General features: G+C 59.4%; 1 long non-coding RNA gene and 1 pseudogene across 1 annotated transcript; both read left to right on the top strand.

The window, feature by feature from the left end:
* Positions 1 to 9,716: 9,716 nt before the first annotated feature.
* LOC132476824 (acireductone dioxygenase-like) lies at positions 9,717 to 10,209 on the top strand (annotated as a pseudogene).
* A 2,949-nt stretch (positions 10,210 to 13,158) lies between these two features.
* Positions 13,159 to 15,867, top strand: LOC132483404 (uncharacterized). The gene is made up of 3 exons (XR_009531069.1): positions 13,159 to 13,312; positions 14,843 to 14,900; positions 15,008 to 15,867. It is a non-coding gene; the product is annotated as an uncharacterized LOC132483404 (long non-coding RNA).
* The last annotated feature ends 4,085 nt before the right edge of the window (positions 15,868 to 19,952 follow it).

Here is a 19,952-nt window from a genome sequence, read left to right as displayed (position 1 = left end):
CCGCTGCAAGGGCACCCCGCCTGCCAGTCCTGGGCTCCCTTGGCTCTTTGGGGCAGTGGGGATGTCAGAGGCCACTAGGTGGAACCAGATGTTCAGAGATGGAATTTCAGGGCTGCCTGCGCTCCGAGCCCCGCCCACAGACCCTGCGGCTGCCGGAGGAGCCGGTCTCCACCGGGTGGGTTCCCCGGGCCGACCCCGGGGGCTGTGGAGATGCACCTGCCATTCCACCCCACCCTCCTGGGGTGCCCAACTCGGACCCCTCACGGGTCGGCCTCCCCAGCCGAGACTCCTGTCCTGGACCAAGCTGGTCCCCTACTCAGAGGCAGGCCACGCAGAAGGCCAAGATCTCCCAGCCCTTAGGACCGGCTCTCCTCCATCCCCGGAATTCCCCATCCTCCTCCCTGGGAATTCCCCAGCGAGCTGGCCCGGGAAGGTCCTGGGGCGGAGACGGTGGCAGCGGGGCTGGGGCTGTCCCCTGGCGTGGAGCGGGGTGAGGGCCTTGGGGCTGCCGGGGAGGTGCCGCCCGAGAAGACAGTTCAGGGTTGACATTTTCCCGAGCAAGTTCCACTAGCCGGCATTGTCCAGCGAACAGAACCACACAGTCCAGGTATGACTTCTTCGATGGTTCTGCCCCTTACGAGCTGTGTGACTTTGGTCGAGTACTGAACCTCTCTGGGCCTCGGCTGTAACGAGGGGACGGTAACAGACTAAATGGGCTCGTCTATGTCCATCGCTAGAACAGCGTCTGGTACACAGGAAGCACTGGATGAGGATGAGCTGTTGCCATGGTAACTCACTTAGCACCACAGCCTCACGAGGCAGGTGCTGTTAGTATCTTCACTTTACAGATTTGGAAACTGAAGGACAGAGAGGTAGGAGGCAGCCGAAGAGGTGGGGGCGGGGGGGCAAATTTGAGACAGAGAGGTCACTCCATCCCAGGCAGCCCCGTCCAGTTTTAGACGGCTCGAACGTGGAAGTTGCTCCTTTATTAGAAATGTGACTCCAGGAAAATCCACTCGTCCCCTGGAGGGGACAGAACACACCCAGGATCCAGGTGGGGGAAGCGGTCAGCAGACATAAGTTCAACTCCGTAGGGAGTAGAACAGGTGGAGGTGTGTGCGGGTGACCAGAACGGGAATGCTGGGGCCAACCAGCCGGTCCTGGGGAACCAAAGAACGTTTCCTAGAGACGAGCCTTAGGAGGGGTTTCTCCTGGAGCAGGGTCCGGGGGAAGAGGGGAGGCTCCTTTGGCAGAAAGGAGGTGGAGCCCAAGTTCCAGCAGGAAGGTGGCTGGTGGGGAGGAAGGGTTGATTCCAGAAAGATCCCGCCTGCCGGTGGAGCAGGGGGTCACCCAGCGGGAGGAGGGAGCCTGGTCCCCAGCATCGCAAGACCAGGAACTGAGGGGCAGGGCAAGGGCGGGGTGAGGCTGGAGGAGCCTGGGAAACCCATGCAGGGCAACCCCCCACCCTGTTCCTCCCCAAGTGATCCCGGGCAGGAGGGCACCTGAGTCCCTGCACATTCTGTAGCTTTCCCTACAGAAACCTCCACAGGGTTCCCATCCTGGGGCAGCTAGAGGGCTCTCTGGAGTCTGGAACCTGGTTCCAGAGCCTGGGGTGGGCAGGGAGGGTCGGAATGAAATCTTCGGGGAGAGCCAAGACCCGGCTGTGACTGTGACAGGGGGGCCTGCAGGAAGCCACTGCAGCTTCTGCTTGGGCGGTGAGTGTCTGGGAGACAGGTGAGCTCCAGACAGCGCAGGCCCCTCGCCCCTCGCCCCCAGGTGCTGGTACTGGTGCCCCCCTCCCACTCACACAGCCTCAGGCGGCGGGGCTGAGACAAGCAGATTATTCACTGCCAGGTGCCCTGGCCGTGTCCTTTCGGCCTTCTTGCCCTGATGTCCTGCCACAAGCTGCCAGCCAGGCTCAGCACAAACGAACACAGAGCCGAACCGAGGAGGAGGGCTCGGCCCTCCCCAGGTGGCACCTGCCCGGCTGGCATCAGGGCACAGGCTGGGGTGCTGAGGGAGGATGGCTGGACTTCTGTTCTGGGGACCTTCTGAACCCAGGAGTTGCTCTGGCTTCCTCCCTCCCTGGGGTCGGTGGGTGATCCGGACACAGCATGAGATGGAGGCACGGGGGGTTCAGGCTGTGTAGCCCAGGGCAAGTCACTTTACCTTCTGACCCTCAGCCTTCCTGGCTGTAAACCCTACCTCAAAGTGTGTACTGAACATCAAACTGCATGGCTAAGGGGCGTTCCCGACACAAAGTGGGTTCCTCATAAATGTCCACCTCTTCCTTCACATCCACCTCATCCCCTGGTCTCACGAAGAGCCATCCTCGAATGGCCCCGGACCCTTATGTGCATGCAGTCCCCCTGGAGCCCCCGTGTTGGGAGGGCCCTGGGCCTGCCATCTGGCCTGCCTGGAAACGGGCTGTGACTCAGAGCGCTGAGGGCCCTCGGGCCACGCGGCCAGGAGCCCAGAACCTGAGGGCCCCTCCTAGAGTGAAAAGTCACTGCACGCCCTACACAGTCATTGCCCAGACTGGGGTGAAGAGGGGGGCAGTGCTTCAGAGGAGGGGAGAAAGACGGGGTGGATTTCCTCCCTGTATGCAAGGGAGGCTAAGGACATACTCGGAGCCCTCACCACGGCCGGGTGTTTCCCACCCGGAATCGCAGCCAGCCTCTGCTCACAGGAACAAGCAGGGCCAAGCCAGCTGCCCCAGACCTGGGGTGAGACTTAACCTGTGGATGAAGAGAATGGCTTCTGGCCCAGGCAAGACCCCCCTGCTCTGGACGTCCCTGGTTGCAGGGGTCGAATCTGGCCCCCTCCTGATTCCCCCTGGACTCACTTTTTTTTTCTCTCCTGTCCAGACCAGCACAAAGTCTGCGGGTCTGCAGACTGGACTGGATTGGGTCCTCAATCTTAGGAGCCGGGAGGGGGTCCTCTGCTGAAGCCACCGACATGAGCACAGACTCAGGGAGGCAGGTGCCTGCTGACCCGGCCCCGGCCCCGTCCCAGCGCAGCCCCTGACATCCTGACGCTGTGTCACTTCCTACACAGCACCGCAGGGCTGCGCTGGCTTCAGCCAAGGCCCTGCTCAGGGCTCAGGACTCACAACAATAGCACCCTGAAACCCGGGGGCTTGAAAATGTGAGTGCGGGTTTCCTCAACACTCCAGGGTTACCCCGAAACCGACCTAGATTGTGCCGTCTCCCTGTATGGACATATCCCTCCACTTGCAGCCACGTTTGTATGACCAGCAGCAGCCCTTGGGCTCGGCCTGGTCCTCTGACGATGGAACCGACAGGAGATCCGTCCTCCTGGCCCTCGGCGTGTCCCTGGATGCGTTGCCTTTCTCCAGGTCTCCCTCTGCGGGTGTCTGACCGCCACTGCCCAGGACGCCCTCCAGGGTGGGCCCACGAGGCCAAAGTCTGGCCGGGCTCCTGGAACTTGGGCAAGACGCCCTGGCCAACAGCACGGGCCCCTGCCTCCTCTGCGGGGAGGACCCTCACTGGCCCCCAGCCCTCACCTATGAAACGTGGCTTTGCTAGGGGAACTCTCAGTCCCTTCCAACCCCAGAATTCCCAGAGGAACTTCCGTGGATGACGCCGAGTTGATTTTTTGCCTGTTTGCTTTTGTTGGTTGTTTTTTGTTTTTTCAGAGGATGAGGGAAAATTCTGGACCCCTGTTGGCCTAACGGTCCATAGAAAGCTGGCACTGGACACTGCAACCTGCTGGGCCTTTTCCCTTTGCCCATCTCCACCAGGGGGTGGAGGGAAATGGAGATGGCGGCAACCCTAGCAGAGGCAGGAGGGAGCGCCCATCTCACTTGTGCAGGTGCGCGTGTATGCGTCTGTGGGCCTCTGTGCTCACTACGGGGCAGTGTGTGTCGCCCTCCATGGCAGACTCACAGAGCTCGCCACATGCAGCTGTATAAGGAGGTTTATATTTCTCTCTGGAACGGCTGGGGCAGGGGTGTGGTCCAACAGATGGCTGGCATGTTACAGGTGTGTCTGGCTGGAAAAGGCACCTGGCCCAGCCTCCTGATTGGCTGTCAGTGAGTCACGGCGGTTGGGCTCCTGGAGCGGCTGTCATGGAGCCGGGGTCGTGCCCTGCCTTATCTTTACTGCCTTCTCTGCCGGCGCAGACGGACAATGTTCCCCGTGTAGGCAGTGACGCTCGCAGGCTGCTGACTCCGGGTCAGTGGGACATGCCCTCTGGGTAGTCTTCCTGGCGGGGCATGGGTTCACCTCGACCTCGCCGCGCCTTGACGCTGCAGCCCACCCGGGTCCAACGGCCCTGCCTGGGAGCGATTCGAGGGGCCAGCTTGCCAGCTGACTGAAACCTGGCAAAGCCACAAAGGGATTTCCTCAGTTCCCAAAGACCCACCTGAACTGACCAACAGCATAAAAATGTTTGTGGGTAAACATTCTAGAAACCAGCTCCGGGCTCTGGGAAGGGCCTCCAGGGAGATGGGCAGGGAGGTGTTGTCATGGTAACTTGGCAATCTTCTGAGGTTCTGGCAGAGAGGAGGAGAGAGGCAGGTGCAAGGGTCCTGCACCCTGGCTTTTCAGACACAAGGGACCACTGGGCTGCAAGCCCAGGGGACACGTCCTGCCTCCCAGTCCCACGTCACATGCACCCACAGAGCTTTTCACTTCCCAGGCCCTTCCAGGAGGGCGGGCCTGACGGCTGTCCCCAATCCCAAATGGACAAAGCAAGGCCTCGACAGGGACGTGCACTGCCCAAGGTCACCAGGTGGAGGCTGGCAGCCAGCAGGAGCAGACACAGGAACATCCGCCTCTCCACACCTGACAAAGCCCTCTGTCTGCCTGGCTGCTCAAACAGCTGCAGCCGCCAGGCCTCCATTAGGGTCCTGGGGCCACTCATCTCGGGGACGGGGAGGACCTCGTACCACCACCTTGACTCCGGCCACTTCTGAGAAGCTCCGAGGTCTCAGCGACCCCCCGAGGGCCTCGCTGTCACTCCTCCCCGACTCCGTCTGCCTGCCTGAGCAGAACACAAGTTCTGTGTCTGGGGTGGGGGGGGCCCGCTGAGCTGGGGAGGCCCTGGCCAGCTCCCTGTGGCTGCCAGACTGTCCGCCGGTACCCTAGACCCGGCTCCCGCCCGCCAGGCGGGCACAGCATCTGGGCAGAACGCCAGGGGGAATTTTCCACCTGCCTGGCTCTGCCGCCCGCTCTGTGGTCTGGAGCGGGGGTTGTCTCGGGCCGCCCACACGGGAAGGGCCAGCTCTCGCCTTGTTCCGCGACAGCCGACAGCGTCTGTCCCCCTTCAGAGACGCAGGGGCTTTTGGCTCTGGGTCATGAAGGCCCCCAGCTTACCCAGTGAGCCCCCGCCTTGAACAGACAGGGTGAATGAGGCACAAGAGAAATGACGTGACCGAGGTCACAGGGAGAGGTGGTGGCCGAGCCAGGCCCCAGACTCACAGCCCTCGACCGCAGCTTCCAGGCTTCCTGGAGCGCGCCTCTCCCGACCCTCCTCCACCGCAGGTTCACTTGGGCTGCTGGCCCCCTGCCCCCCCCACACACACACCCTGCCCTCCCTTCTTGGCACGGCTGGGTGGGTCTGCCCTTTCCAGCTCAGCGTGAGAAGCAGCTCTGGGGTGTGTGTGTGTGCGCGTCCCTGCGCGTGTGACAACTGAAACCACGATGGCCACAGAGGCCGGAAGACGGGGAGAGATTACAAGCAGATAGCCGGGGACTCCGCACCGGGCGGGGGCGGGAGGGGGTGCAGGGTGAGACCTGCCGGGGGGCCTTGGTGGGGGCGACACCCTCCGCTTGCCCCTCCCTTCTCTCCCCTTGCTGGGGAGCTCAGACCCCCGTGCCGGCCTCAGACCACCCGCAGGGATGGGGTCAGATGGCGCCCGCGTCCCCAGGCTCGGAGCCCGACATCTCTCCCGCCCACGGCGAGGTGACCCAGGTACACCTGCTCCTTCGAGTAAACAGCAAAGGAAAGGCCCGGGGCTGGGGCAGCCAAGGCTGAAACCGGGTGCCGGGAGCGCATGAGTCACGTTCTCACCCTGCGACCGCCAGGGAGGGGAGCGGGAGGGAGGGCGGGGGACCAGGCCCACACCCCCTCCTTTGGGACTCCTGAAAGGTCCTCAGAAATCTCTCCTACAACCTCTTTGTTTCATCGAGTTAGGCGGCTGCACCCTAGAGATGGCCCAGAGAGGGCAAGTGACTTGTCTATAGACACACAGCATAGTAGTGGTCCCAGGACTTCTGAGCTGTGGGTTCAGATCTCAGAGCCGGGAACAGAACTCCAGCAGGCCTGCCCTGCCCTGCCCGGGTCAGGCCTGCTGCCCACTGGGGAAAGAGACTTGCAATTTCAGTCATCGCAGAGATGCGGTCAAGCCCTGGGGCTGCCCTGGGCACTGGGCTGACGTCAGCTGGGTGTCCCCCGTCCCCGGAAGCCCCGCCCAGTGGTGTGACATCATGGGTTGGGCTGGACCAGCTCTGCTGGGAGAAACTTTCCACCGGGGGAGAGGGGGGCCGAGGGATCCGGGTCTGAGTTTGCGTGGGCCCACGACCTAGCTCCGCCCCCCGAAACTCCGTAGGCACCTCTGCTGCCCACCTCCTGCTCCCCTCACCTCCCGGTGCTGCTCCCACGGGCGACTGAGTCAGCTCCCGGGCCGAGTCAGGAGTAGCGTAAAGTCGGGCCTTCCCTGGCTCTGCTGGTATTGTGGTTAGGAGCAGTGGAATCCAGAGAATTCAGAGTTTCGGGTCATTCTAGCAGATCTCAGCCTGTCACCTCGGCCGAGCCCTGGGCAGGTGTCTGGCCTCACTGAGCCTCCTGTGTAAACAGGTCCCCCGCAGGGCTGCTGGGAAGATCAAGTAGAGTGACCTGTGTGTACCTCCGGCCCAGGGCCTGGCATGTGGCAACAAGGGCTCAATTTCTGGACGATGGAATGTCCCAGAAGGGGACTCTAGCATTAACAAGCGAAAGCTCGGAACAGTGTAGGGTCCCTGCCTTCTGCTTACTCAGCCACCGCCTCTGACGGCCGGGCGCCCTCTGGAAGAGGGCACTCGGGGTGGCAGGAGGAGGACGGAGCTCTCTGTTACCCCGAAACCGATGCGCTTCCTCTCCGCGCCTCTTCACAGGCGGCTGTTCGCACCGGAGACGCTTGTGCCTCCGCCCAACCTCTTCTTCCCGCGGAGCCCGAGGCTCACCCAGACGGCCGGCCCCGGCACGGACAGCCGGCCCCGGAGGATGAGGGCCTCCTGCGGGCTCCCGGCCTCTCTCTCTGCTCCTTCCTTCTTGCTGTTTGTCGCGGGGCTTATCGCCTTTCTGATCCCAGCATCCGCCACCTCCCACATTTGACCGCAGGCTTCCCTGAGCCAGGGACCTCCTGCGTCTGAGCTCCCTGCAGAGGGAAGAGGAAACGTTCGCAGCGCGAACGCACGACGGAGCAGGCTCCCTGGGATCTGGGCCTGGGAGACGGCCTGGCTGACCGCACAGCCCAGGAGCCCGGAACAGCCGCGCCGTGTGCTGCTGGCCCGGCTTGGTCCTCCGTGGTGCCCCCGTCACCGCCAGAGTGTCTGCGTTTGAAGAATAAATGTCACAGTCTCCCCACGCCCGAGAGGCCTGGACAGGAGGCCCTGTCTCGCCAGCCGAGGATTTCGTGTCCCCCTTCCCTGTGGTCGTTTCCCGGCTGTGCTGTGGGGTGTTGATGGAGAGATCCATTCCAGCGGAGGCCGCGGGGGACGGGGGATGGGCCGCCAGAGAGAGACCTGTCCACAGCCGGCTGTGAGGGCGGCAGAGCCTCCCCGCGAGGAAATTTCCTCTCCGGGACCCAAAGGCAGTAAAGATACAAAGATGAGTTCGGTAGAAATTCAATAGGAACGTGGAGGAAATTTCCATCAATCAAGCTCCCAGGGTCCCTAAATCTCAGAGTCCCTGGGGGAAGGGGTGGGTTGTTACCCCCCAGAGCGAGTGAGGGAGTGAAGCCCCAGCCCCAGGTGCCCAGGCTCAAGGGGCAGAGGCCTGAAGACCCTCCTCCCAAACACGAGCAACCGTGAACCTCGAACCTGCAGGGTGTCCCAGGGCCGCCCGCCCCCGCGGGGCTGCGTGCACCCCCGGGCGGGGGCTGTGCTGCTCCACAGTCCTCACTCGGATGGGGAGGCCTTTCCTGTCCCAGGGGCTTTCATGAGGTGGGAGAGAGGGAGAGGGGGACTGAGGATGAGTCATCATGGCAACCATCCACCCTGGACCTCGAGGTGGATCTCGCCAGCACCTCGCTCTGTATCAGGACCATCATTCAGCCTCACAGGGTGGGCTAAGCCCCCAGGAAACAGAACTGAAAAGACGGTGGCCCTGAGGGAGCCAAGCAGGTCGACTGGTGCGGCAGTGACGACCTCGGTCTGGGAGGAGGGCAGCTGGGGGGTCGCGGGAGCCCGGGAAGCGCCCAAATCCAGACGCAGCAGCAGCAGCGGGGGAAGGGGACCCGCGACCTCAGTCCTGAGGAGGAGAAATGTTTAGGGAGGGAGAGACATGCCGTTGGGGCACAGAGGCTGGACCGTCCTCCCAGCAGAGCCGGTCCAGCCCTGTGATGTCACACCCTGGGCAGGGCTTCCGGGATCCGGTGCCTTAGCTGACGTCAGGGCGACAGAGGAGAGCGCCAGGGAAACTGAGGAGATGCTCCACCTCGTGGTGGGGTGATTACGGGATCGCACTCGTGAGCTGCTCTAAAGGGGCTGGGGAAGGGAGAGGGGTGAGGAAGGTCCCTGCTGAGGTGGGCTGGGGAGATAAGGGCTGGTGGGGTCCACAGGCGGCTGCAGTGGAGCAGGCTTTGTTGGGCAGGTCCCAGCCCTGCGGTCAGGACAGACAGTTCTCAGCTCGGTGTTCAGACCATCCATCTCCTGCGTGATGCACATCACCCCAGTGTTTCAGAAGGAACACCAGACAGGCCCCTGAGGACCCTTTCTCATCTTTACCCCTGATGTTCGGTCCCAGAAGCTAATTCCCAGGTTCTTCATCTGGAAATATGGATCGTAACCCCGTCCCTGCCACCTATCACAGGGTTCTTGTGAGGATAAAGTCAGAAAACACATATAAAAGCATTTCACTGCAGGGGCCGTAAGTAGGTAAGTGAGGGATGGTCCTGGAGCTTTGTCCATGTCCCACTGGCTCCCTCCGTCCTGCGTATGGCTGGAACCCCTTGAAGACAGAGACCTAATGTGTGCTTCTGTTTTACGGTCACTGGGGCAGTTCTCATTCCACAGCAGGTAGGATAAGCCTTGCTGAGAGGTCTTTAAAATAAAGGATTTAAACCTCGAGGACTCTTTTTGGCAGCATTTTCCCCTTCTCTGGGCTGTTTGGCGTGCTGCTACTGCTGCCGACGGTGAGAGTGTAGGGGGGGAGAAATACTTCCTCTACCCTCTTAGGTTCTGTGACTGGTATCTGCAAATTAAACTAGGAAAAGACAGATTAACAGGAGAAAACGCATACAGATTTTATTTGATGTCAATATTTTAATTTTTATATGCATGAAGGTCTTCATAGAAAAGAAGTGAAGGGACTTCCCTGGTGGTCCAGTGGTTAAGACTCCACAATTCCACTGCAGAGGAAGAGAGCTTGATCTCTGGTTGGGGAACTAAGATCCCACATGCCACGCAGTGCAGCCAAACAAACAAACAAATGAACAAAACAGGTGCAAGCTGGGTGCAGGTCAGGGTGATCTCGGCGTACACGGCTCAGCCATGGTGCAGGCCTGGTACATGGACTAGTTGCCGACCACCCAAGGCAGCCACACAGCACAGAGCCCGGCCCCCGGAAGCTGGATACTGACAAATATGAGGATGATCCAGAACTAGAAAAGATCCGAAAAGGTAGAAACTACTCTTGGGTGGACATAATAACCATATACAAAGATAAACTACCAAATTATGAAGAAAAGATTAAGATGTTCTGTGTGGTACATTGGCACTTGGATGTTGAGGTTCGCTACATCTTGGATGGCAGTGGATACTTTGATGTGAGAGATGAGGGGACAAGTAGATCCAGATTTTCCTGGAAAAGGAGACATGGTCACTCTTCCTGCAGGGATTTTTCAGCTCCACCCTGGATGAGAACTACGTGAAGGTTATGCAGCTGTTTGTGGGAGAACCGGTGTGGATGGCGCAGAGCCAGCTAGCTGACCAGTTTGAGGCCCGGGGGCAGTACATGGGGTGTTGGCACAGACAGCAGAGCTAGTGCCCTGGGGCCTCGCACACCCCGGTCCCCCTCGTGAAGGTCCCGAATGTGGTAGCCTCAGGAAATATGGCATTTTCTCCTTGCTTTTATGTTGTAGGCTTGGGGCTAGGTGAGCTTTCCTTCACAAGATTATTTGATCAGAATATGTTTTAGGGCTTCCCTGGTGGCGCAGTGGTAGAGAGTCCGCCTGCTGATGCAGGGGACACGGGTTCGTGCCCCGGTCCGGGAAGATCCCACGTGCCGCGGAGCAGCTGGGCCCGTGAGCCACGGCCGCTGAGCCTGCGCGTCCGGAGCCTGTGTTCCGCAACGGGAGAGGCCACAACAGTGAGAGGCCCGGGTACCGCAAAAAAAACAAAAGAAAACAAAAAAAAACCAGAATACGTTTTAATGAAAGGAGCTATAAAACTGGTTTGTATTTACATGGAAGCCCCTGTGCAAATCTGCACAAATCCACTTGTTTTCTCTGATTTGGTATCAGTGGTCAGTGGCCCTGTGTCAGCTCACACCTTCAGCTCTAACTGAGTGAGTTTTGTTTCCCCAGACACAACCGCTTCGCTGCCGCATGTGGACCCGATTCTTGTTTGTTTGTTTTTTTTTAATTTGTTGTTGCTTTTTGGTTGGGTTTTTTTTTTTTTTATATGTTGTTGCTTTTTGGTTGGGTTTTTTGTTTGTTTGTTTATTTTTTGTTCTTGTTGTTGAAGTTTTTTTTCGCCGCACCGCTCAGCTTGTGGGATCTCAGTTCCGCAACCAGGGATCGAGACCCTGCCGTGGAAGTGCAGTCCTAACCACTGGACCACCAGCGAAGCCCCTCCATTGCGAACTTCTAAAGAACAAAGCCCAGATTCAAACACAGGCAGCCCAGCCTAAGGGCCTGCTCTCCTAAGTACTGGTCTGAATGTCAGCTGTTATCCAACGTTTTGGTCTCAGGACCCTTTATAACCCCTAAAAATTATGGAAGACTCCAAAGGGCTTTTGTTTCTGTGGTGACAGCTATCGCTATTTATCAAATTAGAAATTAGAACTAAGGAATTTAAAAAAATATCCATTTTTAAATGACAGTAGTAAACCCACTCTATGTTACAGAAATAACATTTTTTTAAAAGACCTAAATTTCCCCAAGCAAACAAAAAAATTAGTGAGAATAATGACATTGTTTAACGTTTTTTCCAAATCTCTTTAGTCTCTGGCTTTATAGATTACAGCTGGAGTCAGCATTCGATCTGTTGTGATAGGCTGTTTGAAGTGTGTCTGAATGAAACCCAGCCTCACATGGACACGGGGCTTCACAAGCAAGGGGTATCTTAACAGCCTTTTCATATCGCTGTGGATGCTTCTGACACGACACCAAAACTCAACAAACGGAGTCTCTTGGAGGTTTGCTGCAATGAGGAATTGGAAACCATATCAGTGAACGTTTTGTTTCCTGGAACATTAAAATCCATCATTCTGCCTCTCACTTTGTGGAAGACTTTCGGGGTGGATGGACGTGTCCACTATTTTGACTGTGTTGTTAGTTTCGGGGGTGTATACAAATGTCAAAACTTATCAAATCGTACAATTTACATATGTGCAGAGTATTGTATGTCAATGATTCCTCAATAAAATTGTTTAAAAAAAAAAACCTGGCACAAAGGTAAGTGCCTGCTGTGCGTTTATATGGTGCTTCCTAGGTAGACTCGGGCCACGTTCATTAATTTAGTTGTTTCACGGGCTCTGAATGTCCTCTGGCTCTACTAGGTGTTGGCCTGAAGCAGCAAACAAGACACAGTCCTCACACTGGGGAGCTTGCAGTCTGGTTGGGGAGACCAGCGATGACAAAACATCGAGGCATGGAGCCCTGTGGAGCAACTGGGAGGGGCAGCTAATCCAGGGGGTGTGGTCATGGAGTGCTTCCTGGAAGAGGTGCCATCTAAGGTGACACCTCCATAGGGTAGGATAGGAATTCATCAGGCAAAGAAGAAAGATGAGCTTTCCCAGCAGAGGGCATATAGTCACAAAAGCCCAGAGCCAGGAGAGGGGATCAACAAGCTCACAGGAGTTAGACGGCAGGGGGTGTGGGGAGGAGGAGGCCAGAGAGGTCAGCACTCAGGATCCAGGCTCGGTCCCAAGGGCAGTGGGGAGCGACGGAGGGCCTGAGGGAAGAGTGCTGAGGTCAGGGGCACACGGGGCTACAGAATGGAAGGTAGGTCGGAGGGACTGGGGTGTGGGCACATGGCCGGAGGCTGGAAACCAGGTAGCGGGCAATCGCGGTGCGCTGGGCAGAAGTGCTGAGTGGAAGAAGTCGCACTGGATACAGAGAGAGGTTACAACGGGCAAAGCTGCTTAAACTCGGTTTTAATGATGAAAATAATGCTAGTTCTTGAAAGCAGAGCAATACTAAAGCATCTGAAGTAAAGACTGAAGGCCAGTCCCTCTGCTGACATGGAGAAAGCTCCTCGCAGATCTACGCTGGCTGGCGGATGGAGACGGGGCCCCCAGGCGGCAGCCCTCGGCTGACACAGCTTCTCCGTGGGGCCTGTTATGCGGACGTGCTCTGGACAGTTCTTCCCTGGAAGCTGAGCTGAGACTCTGTTTTGGGCCCTCCCAACAGTTTTGGGAGCCATCTTTATCCATCAAAAGATCCCCTTTTGCTTAAAATAGAATGGATGCTACTGTCTGCAGTTAAGAACACTTAAGACTTAAGCAAAAGGCTAGCTGAGGACAAGGGGCTCGGAGGGGCTGGAGCGACAGGCCGAGGGTCTGCGCTGGATTTGGAAGGACAGAAGCAGAAAGCTGCAGATAGATGCAGAGTCTGGAGGTTTCAGAACTGTGTGGGGGAGGGGTGGTCACGGGATATTTGAATACGATTTAAGTGGCAGGGCAGTTCCTAGTGATGACAAAATACAGGATGTGGTTACGGAGCTGGGCAGCTGACGTACAGTGGAGGGGAGACTTTTGGAGCCAAGGGCAAGGAACAAGGAGGTTACTGGGTGGATGGGGTTTCTCCCGTGGTGTATGAAATCACCCAAATGATGGCAAGATGAGAGATCCTGGAGCAGGCCCCCAAACCCATAAAGAATGAGGCCAAGAAACCAGCAGGTGGTGGAGACAGTGACAAAGAGGGGTGAGATGGCAGAGCTGAGGGGAGGGGCCTCTGGGAGACCCGTGGGCGGGGGAGGGGGGGAACTTACTGAGTTGGGGGTGGGGCATGGTGCCTGGAGGTCAGGACGGTGGGCAGGGCCCTCAGGGCGGCCACAGGTCCTTTGGAGGAGCCCCAGGAAGGGGCGGGTTGAGCAAGTAGAGTGTTCAGGGGTCAAGAGTTTCAGCTGTTGAAATGGAAAGGCCTAGAAGGAAGGAAGCGGTGGTCTGGAGGGGAAGCTCAGAACAGCCAGGGGATGGGGACACGAGGAGAGAACACAGGCCGGGGCAGCTGAAGCTGGGGGTGGCCACCCGCAGGACCAGTGCGGCCAGTGTGAAGCCTCCCGGGAAGGATGGACGGGCCTTGGGGGAAGGAACAGCCCCAGCCAGGACCCACGGGCTTTAAAGGAATCCTAGGCCAAGTGAGAAAGTCACGTAACTTCTCTGGGACTCAATTTCCTCAGTTGAAAAGTGGGTACAAGAATACCTAATTTGGGACATCCCTGGGTGTCCAGTGGTTAAGAATCCACCTTCCAATGCAGGGGACGTGGGGTTCGATCCCTGGTCCGGGAACTAAGATCCCACATGCCACGGGGCAACTAACCCGCATGCTCGGGAGCCTGTGTGCCACAACTAGAGAGAAGCCCTCATGCCTCGAAGAGCCCACGTGCCGCAGCTAGGACCTGATGCAGCCAAATAAATAAATAAATATTTTTAAAAAAAAGAATACATAACTTGCCAGGTCGTTGCAAACTTTAGAAATAAAGTTAAAATATGGCACGTAATCGAGCGTCTGGCCCAGGTGGGTTTTCAGTACACAGTAGCTGCTCTTGTTTTTCTTATTATAATTGAGTCCCTTTGGGAAGACTGAGGCTCAGGTGAGAGAGGGTGTGGTGCGAAGGTGGAATCCTGGGCCCTGAGAAAGCTCAGGGCCCAGCCCTCCCATGCTCCCCTCCCCTCCCTCGCCCTCCCTCACCCTCAACCGGCCTCAACGAGAAGGGTGCCCCGGGGGCTCATAGAACCCAGGCTTCCTCTTTGCCTGAAACGAGGGTTGCCCATCCCCAGACAGAAAGTCCCCCGCTGGTCGGCCAAGCCTCATATCCTGCTGCCCAGAGCCTGGGACCCCCCAGGGCCCCCCACCCGCTCCTCCCATCAGCGTTTCTGACCCCTATAGCCCCCTGCCCATCTCACCGCATCTCTCAGCTTGTGAGAGGCCAAGGCTTGGCCCGAGGACCACCCATGGGCAGCAGAGGCCGGACACAAAGTCCTGGGCCAGCCGTTGCCATGGCCACCAGCTGGAGGGCCTGAGGACGCTGTGGGGCGCTGACCCGGATGAGAACAGATCCATCCGGCCCCCATCCCCCCCGCCCTCAGCGCCCTGCTCCTGTGTCCCCCTGCCCTGTCTTCCCACTGACCTCTCCCCGGAGTCGCAGCCCAGCTCTGCGCGTGGCTCTGCCCGTCCCTGTCCCTTGCTGGCTCTCTTGGGTCTGCATCCCACTGTCCCCATCTCTTTCAGAAAAGGACGACCGAGATGAAGGAGAGTTTGGATTTGGAGCATCGCTCGCGTCCTACAAGTGCGCACCCATCCCCCTCCCCACGTCCATCCTTTCCCTCGTCTGGACTCCCGCCCGTCCCTGTGGACAAGCTGCCCTCTCCTCACTCTTCTCCCTCTCCCTCCCAGGTCGCCAAGACAGGAGTGATCCCAGCTCCCCTCCTGGCTCTGTGGGGCCGAGGTCTTGAGGACCGGGAGGATGCGGCCAATGGCGCAGCAGAGCTGGCCTTTGAAGATCCAGAGTCTGACTTTGCATCCCATCCCAGCCGCGCACCAAAGCCGCTGAAGCCCCCCAGGCCCCGGGTTCTGCATCTGTGGAACGGTCTCTGGTGCTGGATCGTGGGCGCGCACCTAGGCCCCAGCTCTGCCACGAGCGCCCCGGAGGGTGACAGCTGATGCCTGCGAAGCTCGCCTCTTCTCCCCCTGCCTTGTCTGTCGGGGTCTTCAGTCTGGGACTGAGAAGAGGTCACTCGTGCGGTCCCGCTGCCCCCAGCCCGGGCCTCCACCAGCTGGGCCCGGGGCCAGGCCCTCCCCACAGCCGCCTGCCGGCTTGCTCTGCCGGGGCGGACACCTGCAGGACCGGGCTGGGAATGTCTCCAGCCACCGACAGGCCCAGTGTCAGTTTCAGGCCCTTCTGGGGTGGGAGGAGGCCCAGGGAGGGGCTGCCAAAGTCAACATGCCTGTGTCCCTGGGCAGGGACTGGTTTGGCACCTGTGGGCCTGGTTCCAGCCCACAAGCCCGGCCTTGGCCTCTCCTGGGTCACCTAGAGTTCCTGTCCCCCAGCCCTCTGCCTCCTTCGGGTAGCCGGGCCATTGCTGGGCAGGGCCACTTCCCATCCCGAGCCCTGGAGAGCTGAGGCCCTAAACCTACCCCTAAGACAGAGACCCCCTGCCCCACGCCTGTGATCAGGTCACGCCAACACGGACTCTGCTCTCTCCCCGTCTGGCCAGCGCGATGCTACCAGTCCAGGTAAAAGCCCTGCTCGTTCACTAGCTCGTTCACTAGCTCGTTCACTAGCGGAGCTTTTCCCAAAAGCCCCGTCGACTCACCAACATGTGCTCCCTCAGAGTCTTTGAGTCCTTTGCTTCAGAAATGCTTGTCTGGCTGTTTCCACCAGTCCTTACCCAGTTCTACTCCAGGCCCCTGGCCCTGAAAGGCCTGTCTTAAATCTTAAACCAAAATTCCACGCTGGCCGCCGCCCCCCACCCCACTGAGGTGGTCATCTGGTTGTCTCTCCAGGTGAGCAGTGAACTCTGTGTCATCAGCAGGCCGTGTTGGTGATGTCTGGGGGGTGGGCATTGGGCACTGTCTACTTATCTTCCCCCCGAAATGAGCCACATGCTGGTCTCTGCAGTCCCAATAGGATCCCAAGCCCGGCCCCCCGCCCTACAGCTGCCACTGACGGGGAGGCCGGTGTAGGGCCAGGACCGACCCAGGTCTGGTCGGCAGGGAGAGAACGGGCTGGATTTAACCAACAAACATGGGGGTGCAGGCACAGCGGGGCTGGGCAGAGCTGGACAGGGGAGGCCAAGCTCAGCAACAGCCTGATTTTGTTTTGCACAACCTGCAGGTGGTCCACGCCCAGGCCCCAGGGGGGCCTTGAGAGCAGGTGGTGAAGTCCGTTGAAGAATTACACCCCCAGCAGCCCCCTTCTCTTTCCTGTTTCCAGGGTCCTCCAAGCGCTCCTGACCCGGCACTCTGCACCACAGTCCCTCACTCCCTAGCCTGGTACCTGCGCGCTCAGGTGTGGGAACCTGGCCACAGGGAGCCTGCCCTCCCCCTGATGGAGGGGGCGGCTCAACACCCCAAGGCCAGCACCCACAGGGACAGAGACTGGGCCCCTGAGCCCCCTCCTACCCCACATGGGCCTGGGCGTGCCCCTGGGTCAGGCAGTGGGCACACGGATGCCCTTTGCCCGCCAGGGGCAGGCCGGGTGGGAGCCCCGCCCAGTGCTGCCCTGCCCAGCCCCCCTCCCCACCCAGGGCGCCTCCTTCCTCTCCCCCAGCGGGTCCCAGGGCTGTACAAAGAGTCCTTTGTCTGGGCTGCAAACAATTGTTCTCCCTTCTGTGGAAACATGGGCTGTGTCTCATAATCAAGCTTTCAGAGGCTGGATCAAAGGGCACTGCAGCACGGGCGGGGGTGGGGGGTGGGGGTGGGCCGGGACCTGGGCGCTGTCCTCACCCCGACAGCCTGTCACGAGCCCTTAATCCTTACCTGCCCCCGCCGAGGACACCCCTTCCTCCCTGGGCCTGCACGAGCCTTGGAGTGGCAGGGAGCCGGTGGGGGGCCCGGTGGGGGCTGGGTGGGGGGCTGAGTGGGTCCCCTCCTGGCATCCGGCGCTCAGGTTACAGCCCCTGCCAGCGCCTTGGGTGTGAACGTGCAGAGAGGCACTAGCTGGTGAGAAAGGTGGGGCCTGGCTTGGCCCAAGGCTACCCCTGCCACCAGATCCTCAGTCGAGGGGGGCGGCCCTTGGACCACAGGGGCCTCTTCCCCTCACTTGCTTTGGCACCAGCTGACTCCCTGCCCAGAAACACAGCTGAGTCTCTTCCACCCCCCACTCTGCAGCCCTCTGCCTGGCAGCCTCCAACCCGGCTTCCTCCCGCCCCTATCTCTGTTCCTCCCCACGTTCCCCTGCATTGCCCACATGGGAACCGCCCAGCCAGCACCCGGGGGCACGTCCAGGCTGAGGCCAAGGCTGAGGACACACAAGATCCAGACCACACATTCCACCTCTACCTCCATCAACGAAGCCCACGTGACTTTTTTAAGACCCCCCCAACAAAAACCAGTCCTAGGTCACGTGGGGATTAAAGCCAGTCCTTCCTTCCAGGTTGGAGGCTCCCTGGGCCAGGAAAATCGCATGATCAGAGGGGAAGAAGCCTGACGGACAGATGGAGGGGCTCATGACCCTGCTCCTCCTTTCACATGCGAAGTTCTGTGAGTCTGTTCATCACCCTAGGGAGATACACAGATGTCGCTGGTATTTCAGAATATATGACAATCACAGACCCAGCCCCGAGCACAGGACGGGAGACTGAGGCTCAGAGAGGAGAGGTCACTCCACAAGTTCACGGGCGCAGCTGAGGCTGGACGTTAGGTCTCCAGCTCGTGGGCCACAGACCTGGGTCCCTGCTCTGTCTCTGTGACTTGTCCCCCTGCCAGCAGCTGCCACCTGGGCTCAGGACCTTTCGCAAGGTCCAGGTGAATTCCAACGTCTGGGAGACCCAGTCTCTCCCCTGAGGAAGCTTACAATCCAGCAGAGATGGACTAGATAAGAGTGACAGACTGGGACGGGAGTAAACACATGGGTCCAGAGCAACGCCCCGAGGTTACATCAAAACCTCCAGAGACGGAGGATTGGTGCTGGGGAGAAGGTGGCGTGGCCTCTGAGAGTCCCCGGTCTGCTCACGTGCTGGGGAGCCTCGGTGGGAGGGTGCGGAGGGGCTGCAGGCAGGGCCCCCAGGCTCTGAGGACAGGCCCGGGCCTGGGCCGGGGGGTGTGCAGGCAGGGGCGGGAGCAGCCCCTGTGCAGGGGAGGATCTCAAAATCCCTCGGAAGGAGATAGGGCCCAGGCGAGGGCAGCCTGTGATTAGGGGCTGGGACGCAGTGCTTGGCTAAAGAGCTCCCACTTCCCGGAGAGCCAGAGCCCTGGGCACCTTCTGGACCCTTCCTTTTCCCCAAGTCCCCACATCCAATCAGCTTAGGAAGTCAAGGCTTTCCAGCCCCCTGCTAGTTAGCCGCCCTCATAAACCCTGGTCTGTGTCGAGCACCCCCGAAGCCCAGGGAAGCGGGTTCGGCTGTCACCCCTCGAGCCCCTCCCCTCCCCAGACCCCACGGCTGGAGGCCCTTCCGGTGACACCTGGTCTCCGGCTGATGTCACCTCCTCCAGGGTCTTTCCTGACCACAGCTGGTCACCTCTTCCAAGTGTCCACTCTTATTCCCGCAGCCTCGGGGCCCTCCCTGCAGGTTGGCTGGTTTTCGGCCTCATCCTCCCCCGTTAGAACATAAGCCCCACGAGGGCGGAGGGCCAAGCCTGCCCCGTTCACCTACCTCTACCCAGAGTGGCACCTGGGCACAGCAGGGGCTCAGGAAAGGCAGGTTCAATAAGCTGCATTTTAGACCTGTGAAAACAGAGGCCCAGAGAGACCAAGTCTCGCTCAAGGTTAACAGAGGTGAGAGCAGAGCCTCCCATGCCTGCCCCTCCCGCCCTGTCTCTGCACAGCAGCCAAAGTGAGTTTTCACAGCGTAAGTCAGATTCCCTCTGATTCGACTCCCCACGGCTTCCCAGTCTGCATATAATAACCACAAACTCCTCGCCTGGGCCCACTCGGCTGCGTTCAGAGGCCTCTGCCTGCCACCACTGTTCACTCCTCTTGCCCCCCGCCCCCGCCGCCCCGCTTGTTTGTCCCCCAGATGATCGCACTCGCTTCTACCCCAGGGCCTTTGCACTCGCTCTCTCCTCTCCAGAAGTTTGCCCTTCACAACTCCGTATCCTCCAGGGCTCTGCAGAAAGGCCAACCCGACCACCATATCTACAGCCACCTGGTCATCTCCGCTTGATACCCTCCACTGCATCCTCCTACCATTTCCCCCACTGCACCCACCACTCCCTGTAATCACTGGGTTATTGTCCCCGACAACCAGAGCATAAGCCCTGCGAGAGAAGAGACTTGCCTGGCGGCTTCCCCACTGTATCTCCGGCCCAGAACTGTGCCGGCACAAAGCGGGCACCCATGAAATACGTGTTAAGTGAATGAATGTGTGAGTGAGTGCATCTGGGAAGGAGGCCCAATGGGTAGCAAAGAAACGAGGTCGGAAAGGCGATGCCAGCCGCCAGAGCTGCGCTGCGGGGCAAGAGCAGAGCCCTGCAGGCCGGGATGCCAGCACCGGGACCGATGGGACCAGTGACACTGAGCTCCAGCCGTGCTGGACTCCAGGGTGGAGTGCTGGCCGTGTAAAACCGGCAAGAGGCAAACAGGCAAGACTTGTGAGCCTAACCCAGTGCATCTCACTGCTCTTATCAACTTTCTCTAAAGCCGTTATCTCTCTGGACTTCAAACAGCTGCCTCTTATCT

Source organism: Mesoplodon densirostris, chromosome 2 (assembly GCF_025265405.1).
Source record: "Mesoplodon densirostris isolate mMesDen1 chromosome 2, mMesDen1 primary haplotype, whole genome shotgun sequence".
Lineage (NCBI taxonomy): Eukaryota > Metazoa > Chordata > Mammalia > Artiodactyla > Ziphiidae > Mesoplodon > Mesoplodon densirostris.
Note: the sequence above shows the minus strand (reverse complement) of the source record. Positions and strands in the feature narration are given on the sequence as shown.